The sequence below is a fragment of the Dasypus novemcinctus genome, chromosome 19, assembly GCF_030445035.2.
Source record: "Dasypus novemcinctus isolate mDasNov1 chromosome 19, mDasNov1.1.hap2, whole genome shotgun sequence".
In the NCBI taxonomy this organism is placed as follows: Eukaryota; Metazoa; Chordata; class Mammalia; order Cingulata; family Dasypodidae; genus Dasypus; species Dasypus novemcinctus.
The window spans coordinates 32061831-32076669 of record NC_080691.1 but is presented as its reverse complement, the minus strand read 5'-3'; the positions used below and the strand labels follow the sequence as shown (position 1 = coordinate 32076669).

Below are 14839 nucleotides of genomic sequence, written 5' to 3'. Positions count from 1 at the left end.
ACCACAGTGACATTTTGTGTCTCCTGGAATTAATGTCACTTCTGAGCCATTATCTAGTAATCTCCCAAATGTCTGATCATTTCCTTTTCCCCAGTGCATGAATACCCTGGTAAAAGACTGTAGATTTCTTTGGGAAAACCTGGGAGGAAGAATAACAATCTGTTTTTGGTAGTGTGTAACAGGATCCTTCCCCAAGGAGACCTGATCTTCCCCTCATTCAAGGGGCTCTGGGTCTGGGAATTGATGAAGAGGCCCCGATACTCTGTTTTTGTAATTCAAGTTAGGCTTTTGTTCACTAGACCTAGAACACTTTTGCTTGTACAGATCAAGTAGGAATTTAGTAGACTGCCCATCTATTTTACTTTTAGGTACCTATAATTATTCTAGATCTATTAGCCAACAAGATAGGTCTATGTAACTCAGATTTTTTTGATTGCTGTTTTTTCATTGTGGTAGCCATGCCCACCTTGTCTTTGGCAATTAAGTGTTGCCACTTGGCTTCTGCCAGCCCTGGATCCGATCATTCCCATAGTGTTTAAGGCTCCTTGTTCCATGACAGCAGCTCTCACAGTAATATCTGACCTACAGAGAAGAGCAACCACAGAGCTCTTCAGGGAAGATGGAATTAGTCTCACAAATTCATACCTCATAGTCCTGGTGGAAGGTGTATCTGCCGGACATTACTAGGGTGGATGGGCAGGTCTTTGTTTAGGTAAATTGATTCTAACATTCCAATCTGTCTACCCCTTTGGATCCCCTCATTTACAGTATACCATAGAAATTCTGGCATCTAAACCTCAAACTATTGGCCATTTTCTGGTCCATGTTTCAGCCAGCCATGCGAACAAACTGTTAGAGCCCTTTCTAACTCCTTGAGCTACAACACTGAATCCAGGATCTCTGCTCAGTGGGCCCATATCAATAAATTCAGCCTGATCCAACTTTATATTTCTTCCACTATTATCCCATACTCTTAAAATCCATTCCCACACATATTCCCCTTATTTCTGTCTATATAAATTGGAAAAACCATGCAGTTCTTTTGTAATGTAGCATACTTCCTCAGGCGTCACACCTTTGGGAACTTGCTGTGACTTTTGTCTAGTTATAGACAAAAGGGGTGGTGGGGGTAGGTAAGGAGTAATTTTAGAAATGTCTTCTAAGCCAATTACCTCAAGACATTCCAATGCAGTTTCATCTGGTCAAACAGGATTAATCTCTTCGGGTGGAGGTTGGATGTTAGACTCCTCAGGGCAGGGTAGAGGTCTGGACTTCTTGGGGCAGTGTGGAGGTTGGGTAGTATGGGCTTGACATTGGGTGGCTGTCTCCTCAGGGCAGACCACTACAGGTTTATCTGGCAAAGTCTCAGCAGAATTTAGGGTTTCACTGACCCCATTGATATCATCATCAATCTGTATGTCTCCATTCCAAACCTCTGGGTTCCACAATCAATGACCTCACTTTAACAGCAGACACCCTGCAAGGTTAGGATTTTAGTTTCTGTTGTAACTCTGCTACTCACACAATGGGACTCTGAGTCTGGTTTTCAGAGATCTCAAGTCTGGGGCTGCACAATAAGATTTTCTTTCAGGGTACACAGAAACTTTCACATCATTCATTCAGTGCTTACGTTGGACATTTGCTTTCTTTTATAACTGTCTCCAGCTTATTTAGGAACAGCCAGCAAACATCATTGTACCTTTTAACTCCAGAAAACTCTGTTAAGGTGCTAAAAACAGTCTTACCCAGAGCCTTTCCTCTTATAAGCATGGAAGCGGTCGTATCCAGTGATGATATTTTTTTTTTCTTTTTTAAAAATTTATTGAAATACATCACTCATACATAAACATACATAAACAATAAGTGTATAATAGTTGTGAACTTACAAAACAAACATACATAACATCAAACAAACATATATAACATCTCACCCTACCACCAATAACTTGCTTTGTTTTTAAACCTTTTTAACTAATAATTAGAGCATTGTCAAAATATTGCTACTAAACAAAGTATTTTTCTCCTAACCAATTCTATTATCTTTGTATCATTTATATATGAACATACATAAACAATTAAGTGGATAGTAAAAGTTGTGAATTACAAAGTAAACATGCATAACATCATACAGGAGTCCCATACATCAACCCTCCACCAACACCTTGCATTGTCATGAGATGTTCGTTACAAACTATGAAAGAATATTGTCAAAATCTTACTACGAATCATAGTTCATATCTTACATTTGGCATGTTTTCCCCCAACCCACCCTATTATTATTTTTTAAATATATTTTTTTATGACAGAAGTTGTAAATTCATAAGACAATCATGTACATGTGCAGAATTCCCAAGCAACACCCCTCCATCAACACATCACAATGTGGTATGTCATTTGCTACAGATAAAATAGTATCATCTGATTATTACCATGTCCATAGTGTACATTTGGCTCACATTATTATTACTACTATCCACAGTCCACAGGTCACTCCTGCTGTGTTTTTCCCATGCTTCTCCGCATTCCCAACACCCTGGAGTAGCGATATACATTTGTTCTAGCTAACAAAGGACACCCTTGAATCTGTACCATCAACCACAATTCTCATCCACCTCTTGGTTTACTGTGCTATCCACGTCCTAGATTATTCTCTAGCAGTCTGTCAATTGGCATTTACATAACTGGACTACCAATTTCAAATCATATCCCCGTTTATAAATTAGCTGTTACTCATTGTGTGTTACCATCCACTCTATACATTTCCACAATTTTACAGTAAAGCTAATTAAAACTTCTCCATACATTAAACATCAGTAATCCACTCAGTCCTTCTCTTATGTCCTTTAAGAATTCACTACCTACCACCAGGTCTTGAAGGTATTTTCCAATAATTTCTTCTAGAAGTTTTACGGTTCTTGCTTTTATTTTTAGTCTTTTGATCCATTTTGAGTTAATTTTTGGAAAAGGTGTGAGATAGGGGACCTCTTTCCTTCTTTCAGCTATGGATGTCCAATTCTTTCAGCACCATTTGTTGAATGGATTGTTCTGCCCGAGCTGTGTGAGTTTGACAGGCTAGTCAAAAATCACTTGACCATACCTGTGAGAGGCTATTTCTGAACCATAAATTTGGTTCCAATTGGTCTATTGTGTCTGTCTTTAGACCAGTACCATGTTGTTTTTACCACTATAGGTAGGTTTTATGATTTAAAGTCTGGAGATGAGGGTTCACTTTTCCTTTTTATGATGTTTCTGTCTATTCAGGACTCCTTACCTTTCCAAATAGATTTAATGATCATGATTTCAATTTTTCCTTTAAATGCTGGTGGAATTTTGATCAGGATTGCATTAAATCTGTATATCAATTTATGTAGAATCGATATCTTGATGATATTTAGCCTTCCAATCCATGAGCATGGAATGTTCTTCCACTTATTTAGGGCTTTTTTGATTTAACATTGAGTTGCAGTTTTCTGAATGCAAGTGCTTTACGTCATTGGTTAAGTTTATTCCTGACTACTTAAGTTTTATCTGTCATATTTTATTTTCACCACTTTTTAAAAAATTAATTTTTAATGTTACTTTAAAAAAATATGAGGTCCCCATATACCCCCCACCTGCCTCACCCCACTCCTCCCATAACAACAACCTCCTCCATCATCATGGGACAGTCATTGTACTTGGTGAATACATCTCTGAGCACTGCTACACCACATGGTCAATGGTCCACATTTAAGTTTATGCTCTCCCCCAGTCCACCCAGTGGGCCATGGGAGGACACAGAATGTCCAGAAACTGTTCCTGCAGTACCACCCAGAACACCTCCAAGTCCTGAAAATGCCCCCACATCTTTTGACATTTGTAGTTACTCTTATTGATATAATCTTCATTTCTAGACTCTCTTCCAGGCCCCTCTCTTCTGTCTTTTCTTTTCAGGCTCTAGCACACCCTTTAGTATTCCCTGAAAATCTGGTCTCTTGCTTAGACATTCTCTCAGTTTCTGTTTATCTGTGAATATTCTAATTTCACCCTCATTTTTGAAAGACAGTCTTGCTGGGCATAAGATTCTTGGCTGGAAGTTTTTCTTTTGTAGTATCTTAAATATATCAGACCACTGTCTTCTTGCCTCCATGGTTTCTGGTGAGAAATCAGCACTTAATCTTATTGGATATCCTTTATATGTTATGCAGTTCTTTTCTCTTGCTGCTCTCAGAATTCTCTCTTTGTCTTTGGCCTTTGACATTCTGATGAGTATGTGTCTCGGAGTTGGTCTATTTGGATTTTTTCAAATGGGAGTATGTTGTGCTTCTTGGACATGGATATCTATGTCCTTCAATAGGGTTGGGAAATTTTCTACCATTATTTCTTCAAATATTCCTTCTGCCCCTTTTCCCTTCTTTTCTTCTTCTGGGACACCCATGACACGTTATGTTTGCATGCCTTTTGCTGTCATTTAGTTCCCTGAGACCTTGTTCAATTTTTTCCATTCCTTTCTTCATCTGTTCTTTTGTATGTTCACTTTCAGAGGCCATTTCTTCAGGCTCACCAATCCTTTCTTCTGCCTCCTCAAAACTGCTATTGTATGCTTCCAATGTTTTAATTTCATTTATTGCACCTTTCATTCCCATAAGATCTGCTATTTTTCTATATATGCTTTCAAATTCTTTTTTGTGCTTGTCTAATGTCTTCTTAATATCCTTAATCTCTTTAGCTACCTCACTGAATTTTTTAAGGAGATTTGTTTGAACATCTATAATTAGTTGTCTCAACTCCTTTACGTCATCTGGAGGTTTATCTTATTTCTTTAACTGGGCCATAGCTTCCTGTTCCTTGGTGTGGATTGTAATGTTTTGTTGATGTCTTCGCATCTGGGTTACTAGAGTATTTATTCTGGGTGCAGTTTTTCTCTTTAGTTTAGGGCTTCCTATCCCTTCTCCCTTGCTGGTTGTGCAGTAGGAGCCAAGCATGTAGCTGGTGCTGTAAGCTGTGGAGGCTCAAGCTGCCCTCATTGTGCCAGGGAACAATTAAGCTTCTTCCAACTTTCTCCTTTGCCAGAGGTAGGGACAGAGTCACAGCTATGTGGAATAATCCAAGTACAGCCCAGAGAGACTGATAAAGCTTCACTTCCCTTTCTCCCCTGCCTGAGGCAGGGATGGAGCTGCAGGTGTGGGCAGCAATCAATGCAGTACAGGTCCAAGATGACTGTAGTCACCCTGGTAGACTTTTGATTTTTAGTCTATTCCAGCCAAAGTTACCTGCAGTTACCTGTATAGGCTGGTGCAGGGCTCCTCAGGCTCCTCCCCACCAGAGGCGGGGCTGAAGCCTAGGCTAGGGCTGCAGGCTGATCTGCATGAAAGAAACTGGTTCCTGCAGTCAGTCCGGCTTCCCCTCAGGCTGCGGGCAGAGTCAGAATGGCCGCTATGGGCCTCTTTCTGACTAGAGCTGGTTCACACCCCAGCTGTTACCAGGGTTATAGCTTAGCCAGCTGAGTCTACCAATCAATAGCTGAAATCATCTCCTCCTCCCCTGTTTCTGGGAAATGGAGTTTCCAACTCCAGCCATAGAATAGCCCCTGGGGTAGCTCGCACAGCCAGAGTAGGATGATCACTGGCCTCTGCGGCTTGGCCGGTAATTTCCTGGAGAGACTGGCACAGGTCCCCGTAGCATCCTCTGTGTCGGAGGTGGCACTAGGGCTTAGGCTAGACCTGCAAGCTAACCTGGATGGAAAGAAGCCGGTCCCCACAAGCACTGGGATTTTCAGTCCGTCCCACTTCTCCTCACACCTGGCATGGAGTTAAGATGGCAGCTCCTGGCATCTTTCTAACTTGGACAGGCTCAAACTTTAGCTGTTCTCAGGAGTATACTGTAGCCCACTGAATTTACTCATCAGTAGCTGAGACTGGTGCCCAACCGTCTTTTCCTCCACTGTTTTGGGGAAGTGGAGCTTTCACTTCCAGGCACAGAACAGCTCCTGAGGTGGCTTGTGCCTCCAGTGGAGGATGGGCACCGGCCTCTGGGGCGTGGAGTGTTCTATGAGTCTTCTCTGCAGACGGGCAGTTTCCTCCTTCTACTCCTTCAAGGACGTTGCAGGATGCTCTTCTGGTCTCCTAGAGCCCCGAAACAGGTGCCTCAGCTAGCTCCAGAGAGCTCTGGGTGTTTGATAACTGTCCTGTAGCAGGAGCTGACTCTAGGAGCTCCTTACTCTGCCGCCATCTTGCTGATACCTCCAGTGGTGATATTTTGCGTATCTCCATTGCCAACTCATGCCATGGACTGTCAGTGGCCTCTTGATTATTGGAAACAGTATTATTAGTGCCCATGAATCTAATGAGAATAGAGATCCAAATGCAAAAATCCCAGAATGAATTCAGAAATCCTATTTTTAAGATTCATTTTCTCAAGAACCACTTGCAGTACTAAGCTGTATTAGTCAGGGTTCTCCAGGGAAACAGAACCAACAGGAGATGTCTGTAAATAGTATGAGATTTTATAAAATTTTCTCACACAACTATTGTTATGCACAAGTCCAAATTCCGTTGCTGGCTGCAAGCCAGGAGTATGATGAAGATCTTCGATGAATTCCCTAGGAGATGCTGGCTATCTGAAGTAGAGATGGGAATTTTCTTTCTGAATGCTGAGATCACTTCTTTTAAGCCCTTCATCTGATTGGATGAGATGTCACTCATTGCTGATGGTAATCTCCTCGGTTGACTGTAGATGTAATCAGCCATCTATGCAATCAACTCACTGATTATTAAAGTCCAGGAAACTTTCCTGTATTACAATTAGCCCAGTGCATGCTTGACCAAACAATGGGGTTCCATTACCTAGCCTAGTTGATGCATGAACCTCACCATCACATATGACATTCTAGAAGAGGTAAAATTAAAACAGATTAGATGTTGCCAGGGGCTAAGATGAGATGAGGGGTTGTTTACAGTGGGACACAGAGGAATTTCTGAGGGTGATGGAGTGTTCTATATCTTGATTCTGGTGGTGGTTACATGACTGTATGCATTTGTCAAAACTTGCAGAACTACAAACTAAAACTGTGGGATTTTACTGTAGGTAAATTATATTAAATTAAAAAGCATTTTTAAAAAAACAACATTGTGCTTTTCCCTGCTGCCTGCTTACTAAAAGAAGGGATGCTTCTAAGAGGATCAACACCTGCTCACATCTCATCTCCAGCCCCTGGGATGTCCACCTGGAGGGAAGGGCTGGCTCAGCCAGGGCAGGAATGACTTGTAGAGCACCTGGGTCCCCACGTGACACACATACAGACACACACACACACACATACAGAGGCACTCTGCCTGCTCTGCTCTTGGAGCAGCAGCAGGAACATTTCAGAATAATTTTTGCTTTGAGAAGTTCCAGCCACAGGGTTCTCTCCACAGGCAGCTGCCACCCCCTGCTGTGTTTACATAAAAACACATTTGCAAAGGGTTTTGCTTTTACATTTGCTTGGGCCTGAGTTCTATTAAACTTGAGAAGGCTTGATTATCTGGCTGGAAGCAGCTGATGGGAGAAGCAGGCTGAAGGCCAGGTGATGCAGGCTGGTGTTTCCACCCAGTCCCACAGACCTCTGGAGTCAAAGCAGATGGCTACCAACGTGCTCAGAGGCACTCGCTTGTGCATGTACCTGCATTGCTCAACCTCAGCACGTCTGGCAGTAGGGACAGATGACCCTTTGCTGGGAGCAGGCTGTCCTGTGCATTGCAGAATGTTCAGAAGCATCTGGAGCCTCTACCCACCAGTGACAATGAAAAACATCTCTGGACATTGCGCAATGTCTCCTGGAGGGCACAATCACCCAGGTTAAGAATGCCTGGCACATGTGGAGATACACATGTGCAAACTCAGTTCAGCAACCCCCTGCCCTCCAAGACCACCATCAGCTGGTGGTCTCTTCATTTGAAGAGAGTGGCTCTGAACACATTGCTGCCACAGTCACATTTTAGAGGCTCAAACACATCTTGGGGAATGAGCAAACCCTGGCATTGGGAGTGACACCAGTGGTCACTCACTGCCTTGGTTTGGAGGACAACGTCCAGCAAATCTATCAAACATGTTTGCGTCACCTCCCTGAATCCTTCCAGCAGCTCTAGGTGTAAGGTCGCTGATAATCCTCATTTTACACATGAGGAAACTGAGGCATTCAGCTGGTAGGTAGTAGAGCTGGAGTTTGTACCTAGAAATATCTGATGCCAGAGCCCAGTCTCCTAATTAGCACTCTCTAAGGCAGCTGCAGCCTTAAATGCATTTTAAAGACGAGATGGAGAATAAATAGATGCAGGCACGTGGGAGGGGATGGGGGAGAAAAGCAGAAAACGTGCCAAGATTAATATGGTTAGGCATGTGGACTTTGGTGTAGAACAGAGCCAGCGTCCAAATCCCAGCTCTGTGACCTTGGGCAAGTGACTGGGCTGCGGTTTCATAATCTGTAAAACGGGGGTAATGATAATATTACAGCATGGAGCTTTCATGAAGATTAGAGGAGATGATGCTGCAAAGAGCTTAGCGGAGCCTGGAAAATAGCCCAAGCTCCATAAATACTGGTTGGATGAACGCACATAATAGGGTGTGGGGAGAATGGGCCCAGCTGAGGTGGAAACTGCAGACAGGAGTGAGTTTATGCCCTGTCACCTGGCAAGGCAAAGGTGTTTGCATCCCAGACAGTCCCCACCACACACATACACTCATAAATACACACTCACATCAATCATAGTCACACACATTCATGCACACACATGCACACTTACATGCAAACATATATATTCTCTCACACACACTCATATGCATACATACACACTTATAAACATATGCTCTCACACTCCCCGTCTCACACACACACACATACACACACACATATTCTTTCACACATGCACATGCATACACAAACACACATACACACTGAGCTAGGAGCCAGCACGTCCTCAATGGCTTCCTGCCCTCCGTTGTACCAAATGAAAGCTCCCTATGTGTGATGACCAATATAGGCCACAAGTGATGGCAGAAAGGCACACTCAAGCTTCTTCACCGTATAGTTTTTGGAATGATGCTGTCACCTTAGAAACTGCTGCACCCAATCTGGCATCCTTGAACCCTTCCCAATAGACACATTGATGGCCAGGCCAGGGTGGCCGACTTTGGCCTGACCTCAGCTGAGGCTATCCTTGTGAGAACCATCAGGATACCTGAGACGCCCTCCCAGGCCTGGCTGAGGGATGGGACCAAGGGGGAAGCCTCCTAGCTACTGGCCATTGGTCAATGGCCATCAAAGGCCTCACTTCTCTATATTAATTCAGGAGCATCCACATCTCTTACTGAGCAGCTGAAGAGCTCTTTGGTGCTTCTTTTGAAGTGAAAACAGTAATTTGCAAGAGCTTACAATGAATGGAGCAGATGGACTGGCACACTTGAACCATAGCTGGCCTTTCTCACAGGCCAGAATGTGTGGGGCCACATTGAGACTCAGCAGCTGCTACTGGCTGGTGGAAGGGTTTGAGCTGGAGACAGGAGGAGAGCACACCTGGGACAAGCTGGGGCTTTTTAGCATAAAAGAGCAGTGAGGGTGTCATCTGGCAGTGAATCCTGCCTTTGCTACTTGTAGCTGTGTGAATACAGACAAGTGACTTAACCTCTCTAATCCTGTTTCCTCATCTTTAGATGAGGATAATAGGAGGGCTGTTGTGATCATCTGGGGCAATGATCCAGAGTGATGACTCAGTGGTCTTGAGCCCACACTCAGCAGTCAGATGACCTGGTTCAAATCCAGGTTCTGCCCCTAACTAGGTGCTACATGCTATATGTCCTTGGGTAAGTTGCCTAACCCCTCTGACCACCCATACCCCTCTCTGTAAGATGATCTTGAAAGAGATTGTGGTCTACACTCGCCTACCTATATTCTCAGGTTCTTAGCTCCTGAGGAGGCTGGATCATTTTTAGCTCCATTGGGTAGACGATGTCCACAACTGTAATGACCCTTGTTGTTAGAATGCCCACTTGCTGCAGGGCATTGTCATCAGCACTGCCCACATCTCCTCTTGTTACCTGCAAAGAACTCCATGTGGCAGGTACTCTTATCACCTCCATTTTTCAGGAAGGAAACTGAGGCCCAGAGAAGAGAAGTGACTTGTCACACACCTGATTAGGGGCTGAGCTGCTCTTTGCATTCAGGTCCATTTGATTCTGGGGCTGAAACTCTTAAGTCAGCTATTAAATTGCCTCCACTGACTGTAAGCTCTAGAGCAGCACTGTCCGGAAGAAATACAATGCAAGTCACAAACGCCATTTTAAATTTTCTAGTAGCCTCGTTAAAAAAAGTAAAAAGAGCCCCCCCCACACACACACATAGTGGTCCTGGGCCTGCAGGTCTGTGGTGAGCCAAAGATGCTTGTCTCTGTTCTGCATGATGGGGTTCGTTAAATTTGTCAAGAATAAGGCCTATTTCAAGAGATTCTAAGTGAAATTTAGAAGACGATGAGATGGTAAAACTCATTACTGTGCTTGGAAATACCTGGCAATCCTGGATAAAAATAAGTACAGCACACCCAATATAGTTCATGTCACTAACAGGGGTATCATTTGTCAGATTGCTTACGCCCATATAGAAGGGGATGTGATGGTCTGTGCAGCTGATGCTCATGAACTTCCCATGTATGGTGTGAAGGGTGGCCTGACAAATCATGCTGCAGCACACTGCACTGGCCTGCTGCTGGCCACAGGCTTCTCAACAGGTTTGGCACAGACAAGATCTATGAAGGCCAGGTGGAGACAACCGAGAGCAATACAATGTGGAAAGGATTGATGGTCAACCTGGTGGCTTCACCAGCTATGTGGATGCAGGACTTGTCAGACCTACCAATGGAAATAAAGTTCTGGGGGCTCTGAAGGGAGCTGTGGATGGAGGCTTGTCTATCCCTCCCGGTACCAAACGATTCCCCAGTTACAATTCAGAAAGCAAGGAATTCGATGCAGAAGTACATTGGAAGCACGTCAAGGGTGAGAATGTTGCAGATTATATGTGTTACCTAACGGAAGAAGATGAAGATGCTACAAGAACCAATTATCTCAATACATGAAGAACAACCTAACCCCAGGCTCAGTGGAGGAGAGCAACAAGAAAGCCCATGCTGCCATATGAGAGAATCCAGGCTATGAGAAAAAGCCTAAGAAAGTAGTTAAAAAGAAGAGGTGCAACCGTCCCAAAATGTCTCTTGCCCAAAAGAAAGATCAGGTAGCTCAGAAGAAGGCACATTTCCTCAGAGGTCAGGAGTAGGCTGCTGAGAGCTAAACCAAACCACAATTCTCTATGATAAAGACAATAAATTTATTAAGCTGTGTTTAAAAAAAAAAAAGTAAAAAGGAACAGGTGAACTTCATTATGGTAATGTATTTAATGTGTAACTCATATATCTAAAATATTATAATTTCAGCATGAACTCAATATAAAACATTAAGATATTTTGAATTCTTTTTATCATGCCAAGACTTTGAAATCTGTTGTGTATTTTCCATCTAGAGCACCTCTCGACTTAAACTGGCCACATTTCAAATACCCACATGTGGCCAGAACTACCATAGCGGCTGGTGTAGCTCTAATGATATGGATATACACTTGCAGAGCTGGGAAGAATATCCAGATTCTTTTGACTCTGAATTAGGAAGTGTCACCACTGCCACTCAAAGGCCTCGTTTTGGTGGAGGTGAAGGAGCTGAGCCACTTGTGTCTCTAGCAGCTGGACTAGTCCAGTAGCCAGGTGACCTCATGCCATGAGCACAGGAGCTCCAGCCTCTTCCTAGCTGTGGGCAGATTCCAGAACCCCAGCTCAGGGTCCAGCTTGCTCTGGAGCCAATCTGTGCTTAACGGGACATCTAAGCCCAGCCTTAGCCAGGGGACCCTGGTGAACCAGAAATGGCCCTGCTGAGATGACTAATCTAGCTTCTTCAAGCTGACAGATAGTAGAGTGAGAGTCCATGACTGCCTTTGACCCCCAGCTCAGTCCTTCCTAGCTGGAGGACTTGGGCAAGCCTCTACCTACTGCTCAGTAAAATCAGGGTCATAGCAAGACCTCCTTCTTCACAGGGCTGCTGGGAGGATGGAATGAGGAACTATAAGCCTACCTTTTACCTTGTGAGCATTCCCATCATGCCAGACATTGGCACTGTTTTTATCTCCATTTTACAGATAGACTGTGGCTCTGAGAGATGAAATAACTCACCCAGCATCATATAACTTGCAAGGGGAGGGTTCAATGATCCTAGACCCTTTCCTGCAGGGTGGTTGTGAAGATAATTAAATAAATTACAGGAAAGTGCTTTGAACTATGTGGGCACATAGTATGTGCTCTGTAGATTTTCACTTCCATTATGATTATTGACATTGACATCATCAGCATTGTCGCTGTCATCATCTTTATTATCATGATCCTTGTCATCATTGTTTTCTGCCTCCCCATGTGCTTTGGTAGCACAGAGCATGGTGCTGGGCACCAAATTGCTGAGCCTACCTTGAGTGAGTTTCTTAACCTTCTTAAGCAATAAATTATGTTAAACTCAACCAATTATGCAGAAATAAAGGTCAGGCTGAAAGATGATTCTTGTTTGGAACACATGTGCACATACAAGCACACACTCACAGCTACACCCTGGAGATTTTCTTTGGTCAAGGTACACAGCCAGCACACAGCTTTGAGAATGCCTTTGAGGCAAGAAAAATAAGTTATGCACTATTGGTCCTGGAGAGTTTATTTTTTCCTTCCCAGTCCAAGAAGGCTCAGGGAAAAGAGACTCCATCTTCAGCTTCTTGGCCACCCTTGGGGAAGCTGCCAAGTTAAATAACCTCTCTTGGGTCTTTAATGTGCTACTCAAACAGAGGGGACCTTGTTTGGGATGTTTTATTTATTTATTTGTTAGCACCACTGCTGACCATATTTATTCATAGTCACTGCAGGTAAAGCTCTGGGCAGAACAGGCAAGGGAGTGCTCTGTGGACATCTTTCCTCTCACCCAGAGTGAAAGCCTCCTTAGGACTTCTTCCTTTCTCCATCCCTCTCCCCACAAAATGTACTTGTCCAGTGTCCTAATCCCCCCACACTGCTACTCTATTATTTAAAGCCACTGACAGGATGGTGATGATGGCTGGACCCACAGCATATTTGCATGACACAGAGGTCTTCTTGAAATACAAGGCTCTGGGTGGGTGGGATCTGCAGAGAGTGTAGAATGGAATTTCAAAGAAGGGGAGTGATTTTTGCACCACACAAACCACTTAACACTGAAAGCCTCCAAGCTTCACATTGGCTTTTCCGTCTTGACCTTTCTATAGAGGCCTGTAGACAACCCAGTTGTGCAATTCTTTGGTCTCAGCAGGGCCAGGGGAACTCCCTAGAATGTACTGAACTAGGGCACTCATTCAATGAGGTTTCTTGAGCATTTACTATGTGTTAGATCCCCAGGTATAAGAGAAAATGATATAAAATCTAGCTCCATGGATCTCACATGGTAAAGGAGATTGTGATGGTTACTTTTAGGTGTCAACTTGGTGAGGTTATGGTGTCCAGTTGTTTGGTAAAACACTGGCCAAGATGTTACTGTGGAGGCATTTCATAGATGGGATTAGCATCTACAATCAGTTGACCTTAAGTAAAGGAGATGACCCTCATAATATGGGTGGACCTCCAAGCAGCATAATCTAGGGCTCCAGAGATACAATTTCTGCCTCAAGACTTCAACAGAGAGAGACAGAGACTTCTTCAATTCTGCCACATTGCTATGTTTTTAATGGAAAATTGATCACTTCTTTGTCTAAGGAAGTCTCTGACATTTGTTGACTGAAGTCCCAGCCTCCTTTTACCCTTTGCCCCCTTCTTCCAGCATAAGTACCCCACATTTCCTTTGCAGAATTCACATCTCCTCCAGCCAATGAGGTGTGAATGTAGTTGACCCCACCCTTAACTCCAAAAGTGAGACCTGACTGGCCTAAGCCAATCAGCATAGCCCTTTTCCCTCTCCCTCCTCAGTGACTGGCTCTGGTACAGACAGGTGACCTAATCAGAACCAATGAGACTTTGACTGGGAGAGAGCAGTTCTAGTTTCTTATGGATTTGGGGGTTTGGGAGAAATGAGCTTGGGCTGCTGGGGTCCTCTTGCTACCATCAGGGGAGCCAAAACCTGGGGGAAGGTAAAGATGAGAGATGTAGAAAAATTGAGATCTGGTAGCCTTCTCTGAGCCTAGATCAAGCCACCACCTGAAACACCTATACTTGTGGATTTTAATGTTTATGAGCCAAAATAAATTCCCTTTTTAGAAAGTCCCCTTGAGTTGTAGGTTTTTTCCCCTCACTTTCGACATAAAAAAATCCTTTCTGATTCAGAGCTGTTGCAGAATTCCTACCCAGGTTCATAAATACCCATTGTCTGGACTACAGGGAACCAAATAGGTCAGCCAGCAGAAACCTGGGATAAAATGGAAGGGGGAGCTTTCTAGGACAAAGATTTGAGATGGACATGAACCCAAGAAGCAGAATTGACTTTGCAGAGAGTTTAAATGCAGTCCATGGTTACCTTAAGAAATAGCAATTATAATAATGGTTTCTGTCCATTAAATACATGGCTATTATATTTTATGCATTATCTCATCCTATCCTTAGCATCAGTGGGGTAGGTGTGAATATTTCCATTTTAAAGTTGAACACACTGAGACCCATAAAGGTGAACTGGCATACTCAAAGGCACACAGTGATTAGACAGAAGAACTGGGCCTGGAGCCCAGGTGGGTCTTAACCCATCGTCACCTCTTAACCATCACCAGGTATATTGGGGAGGATCCTGTTTC

The 14839-nt window shown here is 43.6% G+C and overlaps 1 protein-coding gene and 1 pseudogene across 6 annotated transcripts in view; one reads left to right on the top strand and one right to left on the bottom strand.

The window, feature by feature from the left end:
• WSCD2 (WSC domain containing 2) overlaps positions 1-14839 on the bottom strand; it is a 348664-nt gene that overhangs the window by 114410 nt on the left and 219415 nt on the right. The gene's annotated exons all lie outside the window — the stretch shown is intronic.
• On the top strand, positions 10415-11281 carry LOC101414760 (large ribosomal subunit protein uL18 pseudogene; annotated as a pseudogene).